This window comes from Ambystoma mexicanum, chromosome 13, assembly GCF_040938575.1.
Source record: "Ambystoma mexicanum isolate Mex_15411 chromosome 13, UKY_AmexF1_1, whole genome shotgun sequence".
NCBI classification, from domain to species: Eukaryota; Metazoa; Chordata; class Amphibia; order Caudata; family Ambystomatidae; genus Ambystoma; species Ambystoma mexicanum.
The window spans coordinates 342,481,732-342,495,145 of NC_090938.1; the positions used below are offsets into that span (position 1 = coordinate 342,481,732).

General features: G+C 48.7%; 5 non-coding genes across 5 annotated transcripts; all 5 read right to left on the reverse strand.

Moving 5' to 3' along the window:
- Positions 1 to 2,362: 2,362 nt before the first annotated feature.
- Positions 2,363 to 2,435, reverse strand: TRNAR-ACG (transfer RNA arginine (anticodon ACG)). The gene has a single exon. It is a non-coding gene; the product is annotated as a tRNA-Arg (tRNA).
- A 312-nt stretch (positions 2,436 to 2,747) lies between these two features.
- Positions 2,748 to 2,820, reverse strand: TRNAR-ACG (transfer RNA arginine (anticodon ACG)). The gene has a single exon. It is a non-coding gene; the product is annotated as a tRNA-Arg (tRNA).
- A 4,526-nt stretch (positions 2,821 to 7,346) lies between these two features.
- On the reverse strand, positions 7,347 to 7,419 carry TRNAR-ACG (transfer RNA arginine (anticodon ACG)). Its single transcript has one exon. It is a non-coding gene; the product is annotated as a tRNA-Arg (tRNA).
- Positions 7,420 to 12,230: 4,811 nt separating this feature from the next.
- TRNAR-ACG (transfer RNA arginine (anticodon ACG)) lies at positions 12,231 to 12,303 on the reverse strand. The gene has a single exon. It is a non-coding gene; the product is annotated as a tRNA-Arg (tRNA).
- A 312-nt stretch (positions 12,304 to 12,615) lies between these two features.
- On the reverse strand, positions 12,616 to 12,688 carry TRNAR-ACG (transfer RNA arginine (anticodon ACG)). The gene has a single exon. It is a non-coding gene; the product is annotated as a tRNA-Arg (tRNA).
- Between the last annotated feature and the right edge of the window lie 726 nt (positions 12,689 to 13,414).

Here is a 13,414-nt window from a genome sequence, read left to right on the forward strand (position 1 = left end):
CTCAAGTGCAGGGGAGAGGGAGGGAGGAAAGTGCAAGGAGAGGGGCGAGGTGGAACGTGCCTAGGAAGGGATAAAAACAACAACAACTGGTAGCGCAGCCAGCAGGGTGGCAAGTGCGAGGTTTAAAGCGCAGACAAGGGGTGTCTGATAAGTGCAGGTAAGGGCACTGTAGGGTTACAGATACAGACCCAAGTGCAAGGATTGCGTGCAAGGGTTGCCAGGAGGCAGTGCAGGTGTGCGGCTGGGTGGGCAGGGACCTTGGCCCGAAATCAGAGGGTAGCCAGGTGCACGGAGCCGAAGCAGACAGATCAGCAGGGGAGCGGAAGAGCAAAGGCAGAAGCAAAGAGGAAGGTCTTGAGGTGCTTCCGGAACCAGAGATGGTTCTCCTCAAGTTTCAGTGTGGCAGGCAGGCTGTTCCAGAGGGAGGCCCCAGCTGAGGAAAGAGATCTACCCCCAACTCGTTGCTTGGAGAAGCGACCGGCCCTGAGGGAGTTGGAGGTGGATGAGAAAAGAGCTCGAGTGGGAAGGTATTTACGGAGGGAGAGTTGAAGGTATTTTGGACCCAGGCCCCAGTAAGCCTTGTGGACAATGCAGAGGGACTTGAATTTAACCCTTGCAGCCACTGGGAGCAATGAAAAGATTTCAGGGCTGGAGAGATACGATCCCTGGGCTTCAGACCAAGGAAACGTCTTGCAGTCCTGTTCTGGATGAGTTGCAGAGGACAGAGAGAAGAAGCAGGCAGATTTAGAAAGAGGCTGTTGCAGTAGTCTAGCCTAGAGAGAATCAGAGCTCTAGATACAGTAAGCTTCTGGGGGAAGGAGAGGAAAGGAACAATACCTCTGCAAATGTACAGTTGGTAGTTTGACTTCTTAGAGATGTCAGAGATGTGAGAAGAAAAGGAGAGTGTGGAGTCGAAGATGACCCCAAGGTTCTTAGCCTCAAAGGTGGGAGCAGGAAGAGGGCCAAGGGAGGCCGGCCAGAGAGTGGCAGGAAAGGAGGGTGCAGGTGTGCCGATGAGGAGAATCTCTGCCTAAATGGGATTAAGGCAGAGATCATTGGCGGCAGACCAGTCCTGGATGGCAGACAGACGGTCAGAGATGAGGGAGGGAAGCCTGAAAACAAGCAGAGTGTCATCCGCATAGCACTGAAAGTTGAAGCAGAGAGCTGCAATGCGGTGGGAAATGGGTGCCAGGTATTGGTTGAACAGCCAGGGAGAGAGGTTAGACCCGTGGGGAACACCACAAGTAGAGAATGAGATGGCGAAAAGGAAGGACCCAAGTTGGACCTGGGAGGGCCGATCAGAGTGGAAAGAGGTCATCCAGGCCAGGGCCTGATCAGTGATACCCGGCTTATCACGGAGACAGTTGAGCAGGATGGCATGGTTGACCGTGTCAAAGGCAGAAGAGAAATCGAGTAGGATGAGGACCCAAAAGGGATGTTAGAGTCATGGTTGGACAGCAGGTCTTCACAGGTGTTCAGGAGAGCAGTTTCCATGCTTCTGACAGCTCTGAAGCCAGGCTGATGGTCATGGAGACAACCAACAGAGTCAGTGTGAAGATTAAGCTGGGAGATGGTCAGCTTTTCCAAGAGTTTGCCCTGGAAAGGAGTGATAGAAACCTGCGAAGTTAGCCGAACCGGAGGGGTCGGCTGTGGAATTTTTGAGAAGAGGGTGCACAAGAGAATGCTTCAGAGTGGAGGGGAAGATTCCACAGGTGATGGAATGGTTACAGAAGTCGGCCAGATTCAGAGCAAGGGTGTCAATGTGGTCCTTGATGGTTTTGGACGAACAGGGAAGAACCTGTTTTGACTGGAATCACACAATCTCCTGGGCTTGCGCCAATCTGGTTTCCAACCAAGCCACGGCACTGAATCGGCCTTATTGGACCTAAAGATTCAACAGGATGATATCAAAGATGCCAAGAAGCAAGCCCTCCTCTTGTTACTGGGCCTGTCTGCAGCCTTCGACCATGTATACATATTGAATAAATCAAAAAGGCAGCCTATGATCGAGCCAGCCAGGAGTCAACCTGGAATTAGTCAAATGTGTTATCCATTGCGCCACTGGACCGCTGCTACAGCGTGAGCAGGAGTCAGCACTTTTGTAACGAAACAGAAGTTTCCTGCTTGAGACACAGTGAGAAACGTACTTCTCATTTTTACAAGGAGAGGTAGAAAAAAACGCTACAAGCCCACAATGAGCAGGTGAGCGAGCGTGTGCCATCATGAGAAACTTAGTTCTCATTTTTCCCAGAGGAGAGGTAGAAAAAACGCACTAACTACGAACAAACAATGTGCTTTTGTGTGCCATGCGTGACAAGGCTCATTTTTAAATACTTTCTAGAACAAAAAGGCAGCATGCGAACGAGCCAGCCAGGAGTCGAACCTGGAATCTTCTGCTCCGTAGGCAGACGCGTTATCCATTGCGCCACTGGCCCTCTGTTGCAGTTACTCTTGGAATCAGCACTTTTGTTACGACGCAGAGGCTCATCATGCGGATTGAGCCATCATGAGCAACTTAGTTCTCATTTTTATAAGGAGAGGTGGTTGAAAACACGCCTATGAACTGACAATGAGCAGGCGTGTGCCATGTGTTAGAGACATCATGAGAAATAACGTAGTTCCCATTTTTTCTCCCGAGTAGAGGTAGAAACACGCTGCAACAGTGACTACAAACACACAATGAGCTTTCGAGTGCCTTGCGTGAGAAGGCTCATTTTTAAATACAGAACAAAAAGGCAGCATTTGAACGAGCCAGCCAGGAGTCGAACCTGGAATCTTCTGCTCCGTAGGCAGACGCGTTATCCATTGCGCCACTGGCCCGCTGCTGCACTGTGAGCTGCATTCAGCACTTTTGTTACGAACCAGAGGCTCAGGTCGGGCTGCCTGAGACATCACGAGAAACTTTGTTCTCATTTTTACAGCGAGAGGTAGGAAAAACGCTACCAACACACAATAAGCAGGCGTGTGACATGTGTTAAAGAAGGCTCATTTTTAAATACTTTATTGAAAACAATACATACAAACATCTGACAAAGAACGCATTTGGCATCAGATACTGCCCGGATTGCAACTCTCTGCACGTATTTTCTGGCGAGTTTTACGGACCAAGCATCTCATTTATTGTACTATAGCACTCACATTTTCATGCGCAAATAACAGATTTAGACTGTTTTCACTTTTTAGTATTGTACCATTTTATGTGCTCGGTGCTCTTCAGTGTTAAATCCGCGGGAGAGGATGATCTGTACCCAGATCAACCCCAAAAGTGCCATACAGATATGAAACAGATAAGGCCTGAGTGATAGGCGTGCCAAGGAGTACTCGACGTGCATGCCACAGAAACGCGAAACATGCAACAAGTGAGAGACATAAAATGGGGTTTTTCACTTTAAGAAAATAACATATAATATATTGAATACAATTTTTTGTTTACTTCTTAAAAGGTGTTTTATTGAGCTGTAGCCTTCCTCTTAGAGAGCAGGACTAAGAAGCCCGGCTGGAGCATTTCAGCACATTTTTATTTCCTTTTGGCGATCGCTGTGTCAGGGTGTTGGGTTGGGGCTCCAAGATTGCCGAACACCAGGCGAGCAGTCTATCATGGGGAACAGTTTAGTATACAACACCGGTGCGATGAAGGCACATGGCCTACTGTGCATTTTAAGCACCACCTATAAGCCGAAACCGTTGCATTGAAGTACAGGTAGGAGGGAGATGACATGTGAAGAGGGACACACGACTTGGTTTTTTTTGGGTTATTTATTTGTTAAATATTGTTGGTTGTTTATCGTCTAATTGACTGCCTTGGGCCATGCTTACCTCTTTGGCCATTCCCACCCACTCCTTGCCCCTCCCACCCAAAACTCAACCCCTGGTATCTATGTTGTTTCTAAGCAGTCTGCTGTGAGTTAATGGCTTAATTGCCGCTGTAAATGGCTACCGGTATAATAACAAAAATCTTACCCAATTCTACCTGTCCTTAACTCACTACCCCACCCCCTCTATTCCCACCTCTCCCCTCTCACCCAATCTACCCTTATCCCCACCCTACTCTACCACCACTGACTATACCCCAAACCACTCTACACCTACCCCACTCTTCGCTACCCACAATATCCCACACCACTGTAGACCTACCCTACCCACTGCCCCACCCCACTGTACCCCTATCCATCAAACCACTGTAGACTGGCAAGGTGACACGAGGTCCTTTGATCCCAATAGATTTCGCCCAGCCTTTCCATATCTTCAGATCACTACCGAGTTAAGGTACGTGTTTGTTGAGTCTTCAACTTACCCCAGACCTACGCTAGTTGTTCAAGATCAGACAGGCAGTCAAAGTGAACAGGCACGCCTTTGACAGTGTCTCTTCGGATGTAGGTAGATGCACAAAGTATTCTATTCTGAGGTCCATGCATTCTGCCATGTAAGCGCCAAACAGCCCTTTCACGGGAAGACCCTTCAAAAAGTAAAGACTCCGCTTTCTGTATGTTGGCATGTAGCACGTAGCCCATCTTGGCAGATAGCCTACATCACATTGCATCTAGTGGTGGCCCTATGTTGTGATTCTTCACTTGCCAAATCATAGCAGTGCTAAAAGGTCATGGCCAAGAGGCCTCAGCGGCAGGGGATCTGCGTCCAGTGCAAATTGGCACATGCCAAAACGTCCTGAACAATGGAGAAGGCAAAGAAGTTTCATTAGTGGTGTAATGGGAGGATAAATCGTGTTCCAGATGTTGGGGACATCCCTCAGACCTGTTAAGGGCCTCCATCACACCACTGAGGAATTATCCTTGTTTGTTACTGTTTGCAATGAATGATTGAAGGAGTTGCGTATCTTCAGATCTATAGATTCCTGCTATGATATGACATGATATTGTATTTGAATCGTACTCATACACGCGTGTTTCAGAGCGTGACGAGGCAAGGGAGGGGAAGAAGGGAGGACAAAACAGCGATCTTCCTAGGCCCAGTGACATTGAGAATGCTCAAGTGCAGGGGAGAGGGAGGGAGGAAAGTGCAAGGAGAGGGGCGAGGTGGAACGTGCCTAGGAAGGGATAAAAACAACAACAACTGGTAGCGCAGCCAGCAGGGTGGCAAGTGCGAGGTTTAAAGCACAGACAAGGGGTGTCTGATAAGTGCAGGTAAGGGCACTGTAGGGTTACAGATACAGACCCAAGTGCAAGGATTGCGTGCAAGGGTTGCCAGGAGGCAGTGCAGGTGTGCGGCTGGGTGGGCAGGGACCTTGGCCCGAAATCAGAGGGTAGCCAGGTGCACGGAGCTGAAGCAGACAGATCAGCAGGGGAGCGGAAGAGCAAAGGCAGAAGCAAAGAGGAAGGTCTTGAGGTGCTTCCGGAACCAGAGATGGTTCTCCTCAAGTTTCAGTGTGGCAGGCAGGCTGTTCCAGAGGGAGGCCCCAGCTGAGGAAAGAGATCTACCCCCAACTCGTTGCTTGGAGAAGCGACCGGCCCTGAGGGAGTTGGAGGTGGAGGAGAAAAGAGCTCGAGTGGGAAGGTATTTACGGAGGGAGAGTTGAAGGTATTTTGGACCCAGGCCCCAGTAAGCCTTGTGGACAATGCAGAGGGACTTGAATTTAACCCTTGCAGCCACTGGGAGCAATGAAAAGATTTCAGGGCTGGAGAGATACGATCCCTGGGCTTCAGACCAAGGAAACGTCTTGCAGTCCTGTTCTGGATGAGTTGCAGAGGACAGAGAGAAGAAGCAGGCAGATTTAGAAAGAGGCTGTTGCAGTAGTCTAGCCTAGAGAGAATCAGAGCTCTAGATACAGTAAGCTTCTGGGGGAAGGAGAGGAAAGGAACAATACCTCTGCAAATGTACAGTTGGTAGTTTGACTTCTTAGAGATGTCAGAGATGTGAGAAGAAAAGGAGAGTGTGGAGTCGAAGATGACCCCAAGGTTCTTAGCCTCAAAGGTGGGAGCAGGAAGAGGGCCAAGGGAGGCCGGCCAGAGAGTGGCAGGAAAGGAGGGTGCAGGTGTGCCGATGAGGAGAATCTCTGCCTAAATGGGATTAAGGCAGAGATCATTGGCGGCAGACCAGTCCTGGATGGCAGACAGACGGTCAGAGATGAGGGAGGGAAGCCTGAAAACAAGCAGAGTGTCATCCGCATAGCACTGAAAGTTGAAGCAGAGAGCTGCAATGCGGTGGGAAATGGGTGCCAGGTATTGGTTGAACAGCCAGGGAGAGAGGTTAGACCCGTGGGGAACACCACAAGTAGAGAATGAGATGGCGAAAAGGAAGGACCCAAGTTGGACCTGGGAGGGCCGATCAGAGTGGAAAGAGGTCATCCAGGCCAGGGCCTGATCAGTGATACCCGGCTTATCACGGAGACAGTTGAGCAGGATGGCATGGTTGACCGTGTCAAAGGCAGAAGAGAAATCGAGTAGGATGAGGACCCAAAAGGGATGTTAGAGTCATGGTTGGACAGCAGGTCTTCACAGGTGTTCAGGAGAGCAGTTTCCATGCTTCTGACAGCTCTGAAGCCAGGCTGATGGTCATGGAGACAACCAACAGAGTCGGTGTGAAGATTAAGCTGGGAGATGGTCAGCTTTTCCAAGAGTTTGCCCTGGAAAGGAGTGATAGAAACCTGCGAAGTTAGCCGGGCCGGAGGGGTCGGCTGTGAAATTTTTGAGAAGAGGGTGCACAAGAGAATGCTTCAGAGTGGAGGGGAAGATTCCACAGGTGATGGAATGGTTACAGAAGTCGGCCAGATTCAGAGCAAGGGTGTCAATGTGGTCCTTGATGGTTTTGGACGAACAGGGAAGAACCTGTTTTGACTGGAATCACACAATCTCCTGGGCTTGCGCCAATCTGGTTTCCAACCAAGCCACGGCACTGAATCGGCCTTACTGGACCTAAAGATTCAACAGGATGATATCAAAGATGCCAAGAAGCAAGCCCTCCTCTTGTTACTGGGCCTGTCTGCAGCCTTCGACCATGTATACATATTGAATAAATCAAAAAGGCAGCCTATGATCGAGCCAGCCAGGAGTCAACCTGGAATTAGTCAAATGTGTTATCCATTGCGCCACTGGACCGCTGCTACAGCGTGAGCAGGAGTCAGCACTTTTGTAACGAAACAGAAGTTTCCTGCTTGAGACACAGTGAGAAACGTACTTCTCATTTTTACAAGGAGAGGTAGAAAAAAACGCTACAAGCCCACAATGAGCAGGTGAGCGAGCGTGTGCCATCATGAGAAACTTAGTTCTCATTTTTCCCAGAGGAGAGGTAGAAAAAACGCACTAACTACGAACAAACAATGTGCTTTTGTGTGCCATGCGTGACAAGGCTCATTTTTAAATACTTTCTAGAACAAAAAGGCAGCATGCGAACGAGCCAGCCAGGAGTCGAACCTGGAATCTTCTGCTCCGTAGGCAGACGCGTTATCCATTGCGCCACTGGCCCTCTGCTGCAGTGACTCTTGGAATCAGCACTTTTGTTACGACGCAGAGGCTCATCATGCGGATTGAGCCATCATGAGCAACTTAGTTCTCATTTTTATAAGGAGAGGTGGTTGAAAACACGCCTACGAACTGACAATGAGCAGGCGTGTGCCATGTGTTAGAGACATCATGAGAAATAACGTAGTTCCCATTTTTTCTCCCGAGTAGAGGTAGAAACACGCTGCAACAGTGACTACAAACACACAATGAGCTTTCGAGTGCCTTGCGTGAGAAGGCTCATTTTTAAATACAGAACAAAAAGGCAGCATTTGAACGAGCCAGCCAGGAATCTTCTGCTCCGTAGGCAGACGCGTTATCCATTGCGCCTCTGGCCCGCTGCTGCACTGTGAGCTGCATTCAGCACTTTTGTTACGAACCAGAGGCTCAGGTCGGGCTGCCTGAGACATCACGAGAAACTTTGTTCTCATTTTTACAGCGAGAGGTAGGAAAAACGCTACCAACACACAATAAGCAGGCGTGTGACATGTGTTAAAGAAGGCTCATTTTTAAATACTTTATTGAAAACAATACATACAAACATCTGACAAAGAACGCATTTGGCATCAGATACTGCCCGGATTGCAACTGTCTGCACGTATTTTCTGGCGAGTTTTACGGACCAAGCATCTCATTTATTGTACGATAGCACTCACATTTTCATGCGCAAATAACAGATTTAGACTGTTTTCACTTTTTAGTATTGTACCATTTTATGTGCTCGGTGCTCTTCAGTGTTAAATCCGCGGGAGAGGATGATCTGTACCCAGATCAACCCCAAAAGTGCCATACAGATATGAAACAGGTAAGGCCTGAGTGATAGGCGTGCCAAGGAGTACTCGACGTGCATGCCACAGAAACGCGAAACATGCAACAAGTGAGAGACATAAAATGGGGTTTTTCACTTTAAGAAAATAACATATAATATATTGAATACAATTTTTTGTTTACTTCTTAAAAGGTGTTTTATTGAGCTGTAGCCTTCCTCTTAGAGAGCAGGACTAAGAAGCCCGGCTGGAGCATTTCAGCACATTTTTATTTCCTTTTGGCGATCGCTGTGTCAGGGTGTTGGGTTGGGGCTCCAAGATTGCCGAACACCAGGCGAGCAGTCTATCATGGGGAACAGTTTAGTATACAACACCGGTGCGATGAAGGCACATGGCCTACTGTGCATTTTAAGCACCACCTATAAGCCGAAACCGTTGCATTGAAGTACAGGTAGGAGGGAGATGACATGTGAAGAGGGACACACGACTTGTTTTTTTTTGGGTTATTTATTTGTTAAATATTGTTGGTTGTTTATCGTCTAATTGACTGCCTTGGGCCATGCTTACCTCTTTGGCCATTCCCACCCACTCCTTGCCCCTCCCACCCAAAACTCAACCCCTGGTATCTATGTTGTTTCTAAGCAGTCTGCTGTGAGTTAATGGCTTAATTGCCGCTGTAAATGGCTACCGGTATAATAACAAAAATCTTACCCAATTCTACCTGACCTTAACTCACTACCCCACCCCCTCTATTCCCACCTCTCCCCTCTCACCCAATCTACCCTTATTCCCACCCTACTCTACCACCACTGACTATACCCCAAACCACTCTACACCTACCCCACTCTTCGCTACCCACAATATCCCACACCACTGTACACCTACCCTACCCACTGCCCCACCCCACTGTACCCCTATCCATCAAACTACTGTAGACTGGCAAGGTGACACGAGGTCCTTTGATCCCAATAGATTTCGCCCAGCCTTTCCATATCTTCATATCACTACCGAGTTAAGGTACGTGTTTGTTGAGTCTTCAACTTACCCCAGACCTACGCTAGTTGTTCAAGATCAGACAGGCAGTCAAAGTGAACAGGCACGCCTTTGACAGTGTCTCTTCGGATGTAGGTAGATGCACAAAGTATTCTATTCTGAGGTCCATGCATTCTGCCATGTAAGCGCCAAACAGCCCTTTCACAGGAAGACCCTTCAAAAAGTAAAGACTCCGCTTTCTGTATGTTGGCATGTAGCACGTAGCCCATCTTGGCAGATAGCGTACATCACATTGCATCTAGTGGTGGCCCTATGTTGTGATTCTTCACTTGCCAAATCATAGCAGTGCTAAAAGGTCATGGCCAAGAGGCCTCAGCGGCAGGGGATCTGCGTCCAGTGCAAATTGGCACATGCCAAAACGTCCTGAACAATGGAGAAGGCAAAGAAGTTTCATTAGTGGTGTAATGGGAGGATAAATCGTGTTCCAGATGTTGGGGACATCCCTCAGACCTGTTAAGGGCCTCCATCACACCACTGAGGAATTATCCTTGTTTGTTACTGTTTGCAATGAATGATTGAAGGAGTTGCGTATCTTCAGATCTATAGATTCCTGCTATGATATGACATGATATTGTATTTGAATCGTACTCATACACGCGTGTTTCAGAGCGTGACGAGGCAAGGGAGGGGAAGAAGGGAGGACAAAACAGCGATCTTCCTAGGCCCAGTGACATTGAGAATGCTCAAGTGCAGGGGAGAGGGAGGGAGGAAAGTGCAAGGAGAGGGGCGAGGTGGAACGTGCCTAGGAAGGGATAAAAACAACAACAACTGGTAGCGCAGCCAGCAGGGTGGCAAGTGCGAGGTTTAAAGCGCAGACAAGGGGTGTCTGATAAGTGCAGGTAAGGGCACTGTAGGGTTACAGATACAGACCCAAGTGCAAGGATTGCGTGCAAGGGTTGCCAGGAGGCAGTGCAGGTGTGCGGCTGGGTGGGCAGGGACCTTGGCCCGAAATCAGAGGGTAGCCAGGTGCACGGAGCCGAAGCAGACAGATCAGCAGGGGAGCGGAAGAGCAAAGGCAGAAGCAAAGAGGAAGGTCTTGAGGTGCTTCCGGAACCAGAGATGGTTCTCCTCAAGTTTCAGTGTGGCAGGCAGGCTGTTCCAGAGGGAGGCCCCAGCTGAGGAAAGAGATCTACCCCCAACTCGTTGCTTGGCAGAAGCGACCGGCCCTGAGGGAGTTGGAGGTGGATGAGAAAAGAGCTCGAGTGGGAAGGTATTTACGGAGGGAGAGTTGAAGGTTTTTGGACCCAGGCCCCAGTAAGCCTTGTGGACAATGCAGAGGGACTTGAATTTAACCCTTGCAGCCACTGGGAGCAATGAAAAGATTTCAGGGCTGGAGAGATACGATCCCTGGGCTTCAGACCAAGGAAACGTCTTGCAGTCCTGTTCTGGATGAGTTGCAGAGGACAGAGAGAAGAAGCAGGCAGATTTAGAAAGAGGCTGTTGCAGTAGTCTAGCCTAGAGAGAATCAGAGCTCTAGATACAGTAAGCTTCTGGGGGAAGGAGAGGAAAGGAACAATACCTCTGCAAATGTACAGTTGGTAGTTTGACTTCTTAGAGATGTCAGAGATGTGAGAAGAAAAGGAGAGTGTGGAGTCGAAGATGACCCCAAGGTTCTTAGCCTCAAAGGTGGGAGCAGGAAGAGGGCCAAGGGAGGCCGGCCAGAGAGTGGCAGGAAAGGAGGGTGCAGGTGTGCCGATGAGGAGAATCTCTGCCTAAATGGGATTAAGGCAGAGATCATTGGCGGCAGACCAGTCCTGGATGGCAGACAGACGGTCAGAGATGAGGGAGGGAAGCCTGAAAACAAGCAGAGTGTCATCCGCATAGCACTGAAAGTTGAAGCAGAGAGCTGCAATGCGGTGGGAAATGGGTGCCAGGTATTGGTTGAACAGCCAGGGAGAGAGGTTAGACCCGTGGGGAACACCACAAGTAGAGAATGAGATGGCGAAAAGGAAGGACCCAAGTTGGACCTGGGAGGGCCGATCAGAGTGGAAAGAGGTCATCCAGGCCAGGGCCTGATCAGTGATACCCGGCTTATCACGGAGACAGTTGAGCAGGATGGCATGGTTGACCGTGTCAAAGGCAGAAGAGAAATCGAATAGGATGAGGACCCAAAAGGGATGTTAGAGTCATGGTTGGACAGCAGGTCTTCACAGGTGTTCAGGAGAGCAGTTTCCATGCTTCTGACAGCTCTGAAGCCAGGCTGATGGTCATGGAGACAACCAACAGAGTCGGTGTGAAGATTAAGCTGGGAGATGGTCAGCTTTTCCAAGAGTTTGCCCTGGAAAGGAGTGATAGAAACCTGCGAAGTTAGCTGGGCCGGAGGGGTCGGCTGTGGAATTTTTGAGAAGAGGGTGCACAAGAGAATGCTTCAGAGTGGAGGGGAAGATTCCACAGGTGATGGAATGGTTACAGAAGTCGGCCAGATTCAGAGCAAGGGTGTCAATGTGGTCCTTGATGGTTTTGGACGAACAGGGAAGAACCTGTTTTGACTGGAATCACACAATCTCCTGGGCTTGCGCCAATCTGGTTTCCAACCAAGCCACGGCACTGAATCGGCCTTACTGGACCTAAAGATTCAACAGGATGATATCAAAGATGCCAAGAAGCAAGCCCTCCTCTTGTTACTGGGCCTGTCTGCAGCCTTCGACCATGTATACATATTGAATAAATCAAAAAGGCAGCCTATGATCGAGCCAGCCAGGAGTCAACCTGGAATTAGTCAAATGTGTTATCCATTGCGCCACTGGACCGCTGCTACAGCGTGAGCAGGAGTCAGCACTTTTGTAACGAAACAGAAGTTTCCTGCTTGAGACACAGTGAGAAACGTACTTCTCATTTTTACAAGGAGAGAGGTAGAAAAAACGCACTAACTACGAACAAACAATGTGCTTTTGTGTGCCATGCGTGACAAGGCTCATTTTTAAATACTTTCTAGAACAAAAAGGCAGCATGCGAACGAGCCAGCCAGGACTCAAACCTGGAATCTTCTGCTCCGTAGGCAGACGCGTTATCCATTGCGCCACTGGCCCTCTGCTGCAGTGACTCTTGGAATCAGCACTTTTGTTACGACGCAGAGGCTCATCATGCGGATTGAGCCATCATGAGCAACTTAGTTCTCATTTTTATAAGGAGAGGTGGTTGAAAACACGCCTACGAACTGACAATGAGCAGGCGTGTGCCATGTGTTAGAGACATCATGAGAAATAACGTAGTTCCCATTTTTTCTCCCGAGTAGAGGTAGAAACACGCTGCAACAGTGACTACAAACACACAATGAGCTTTCGAGTGCCTTGCGTGAGAAGGCTCATTTTTAAATACAGAACAAAAAGGCAGCATTTGAACGAGCCAGCCAGGAGTCGAACCTGGAATCTTCTGCTCCGTAGGCAAACGCGTTACCCATTGCGCCACTGGCCCGCTGCTGCACTGTGAGCTGCATTCAGCACTTTTGTTACGAACCAGAGGCTCAGGTCGGGCTGCCTGAGACATCACGAGAAACTTTGTTCTCATTTTTACAGCGAGAGGTAGGAAAAACGCTACCAACACACAATAAGCAGGCGTGTGACATGTGTTAAAGAAGGCTCATTTTTAAATACTTTATTGAAAACAATACATACAAACATCTGACAAAGAACGCATTTGGCATCAGATACTGCGCGGATTGCAACTCTCTGCACGTATTTTCTGGCGAGTTTTACGGACCAAGCATCTCATTTATTGTACTATAGCACTCACATTTTCATGCGCAAATAACAGATTTAGACTGTTTTCACTTTTTAGTATTGTACCATTTTATGTGCTCGGTGCTCTTCAGTGTTAAATCCGCGGGAGAGGATGATCTGTACCCAGATCAACCCCAAAAGTGCCATACAGATATGAAACAGATAAGGCCTGAGTGATAGGCGTGCCAAGGAGTACTCGACGTGCATGCCACAGAAACGCGAAACATGCAACAAGTGAGAGACATAAAATGGGGTTTTTCACTTTAAGAAAATAACATATAATATATTGAATACAATTTTTTGTTTACTTCTTAAAAGGTGTTTTATTGAGCTGTAGCCTTCCTCTTAGAGAGCAGGACTAAGAAGCCCGGCTGGAGCATTTCAGCACATTTTTATTTCCTTTTGGCGATCGCTGTGTCAG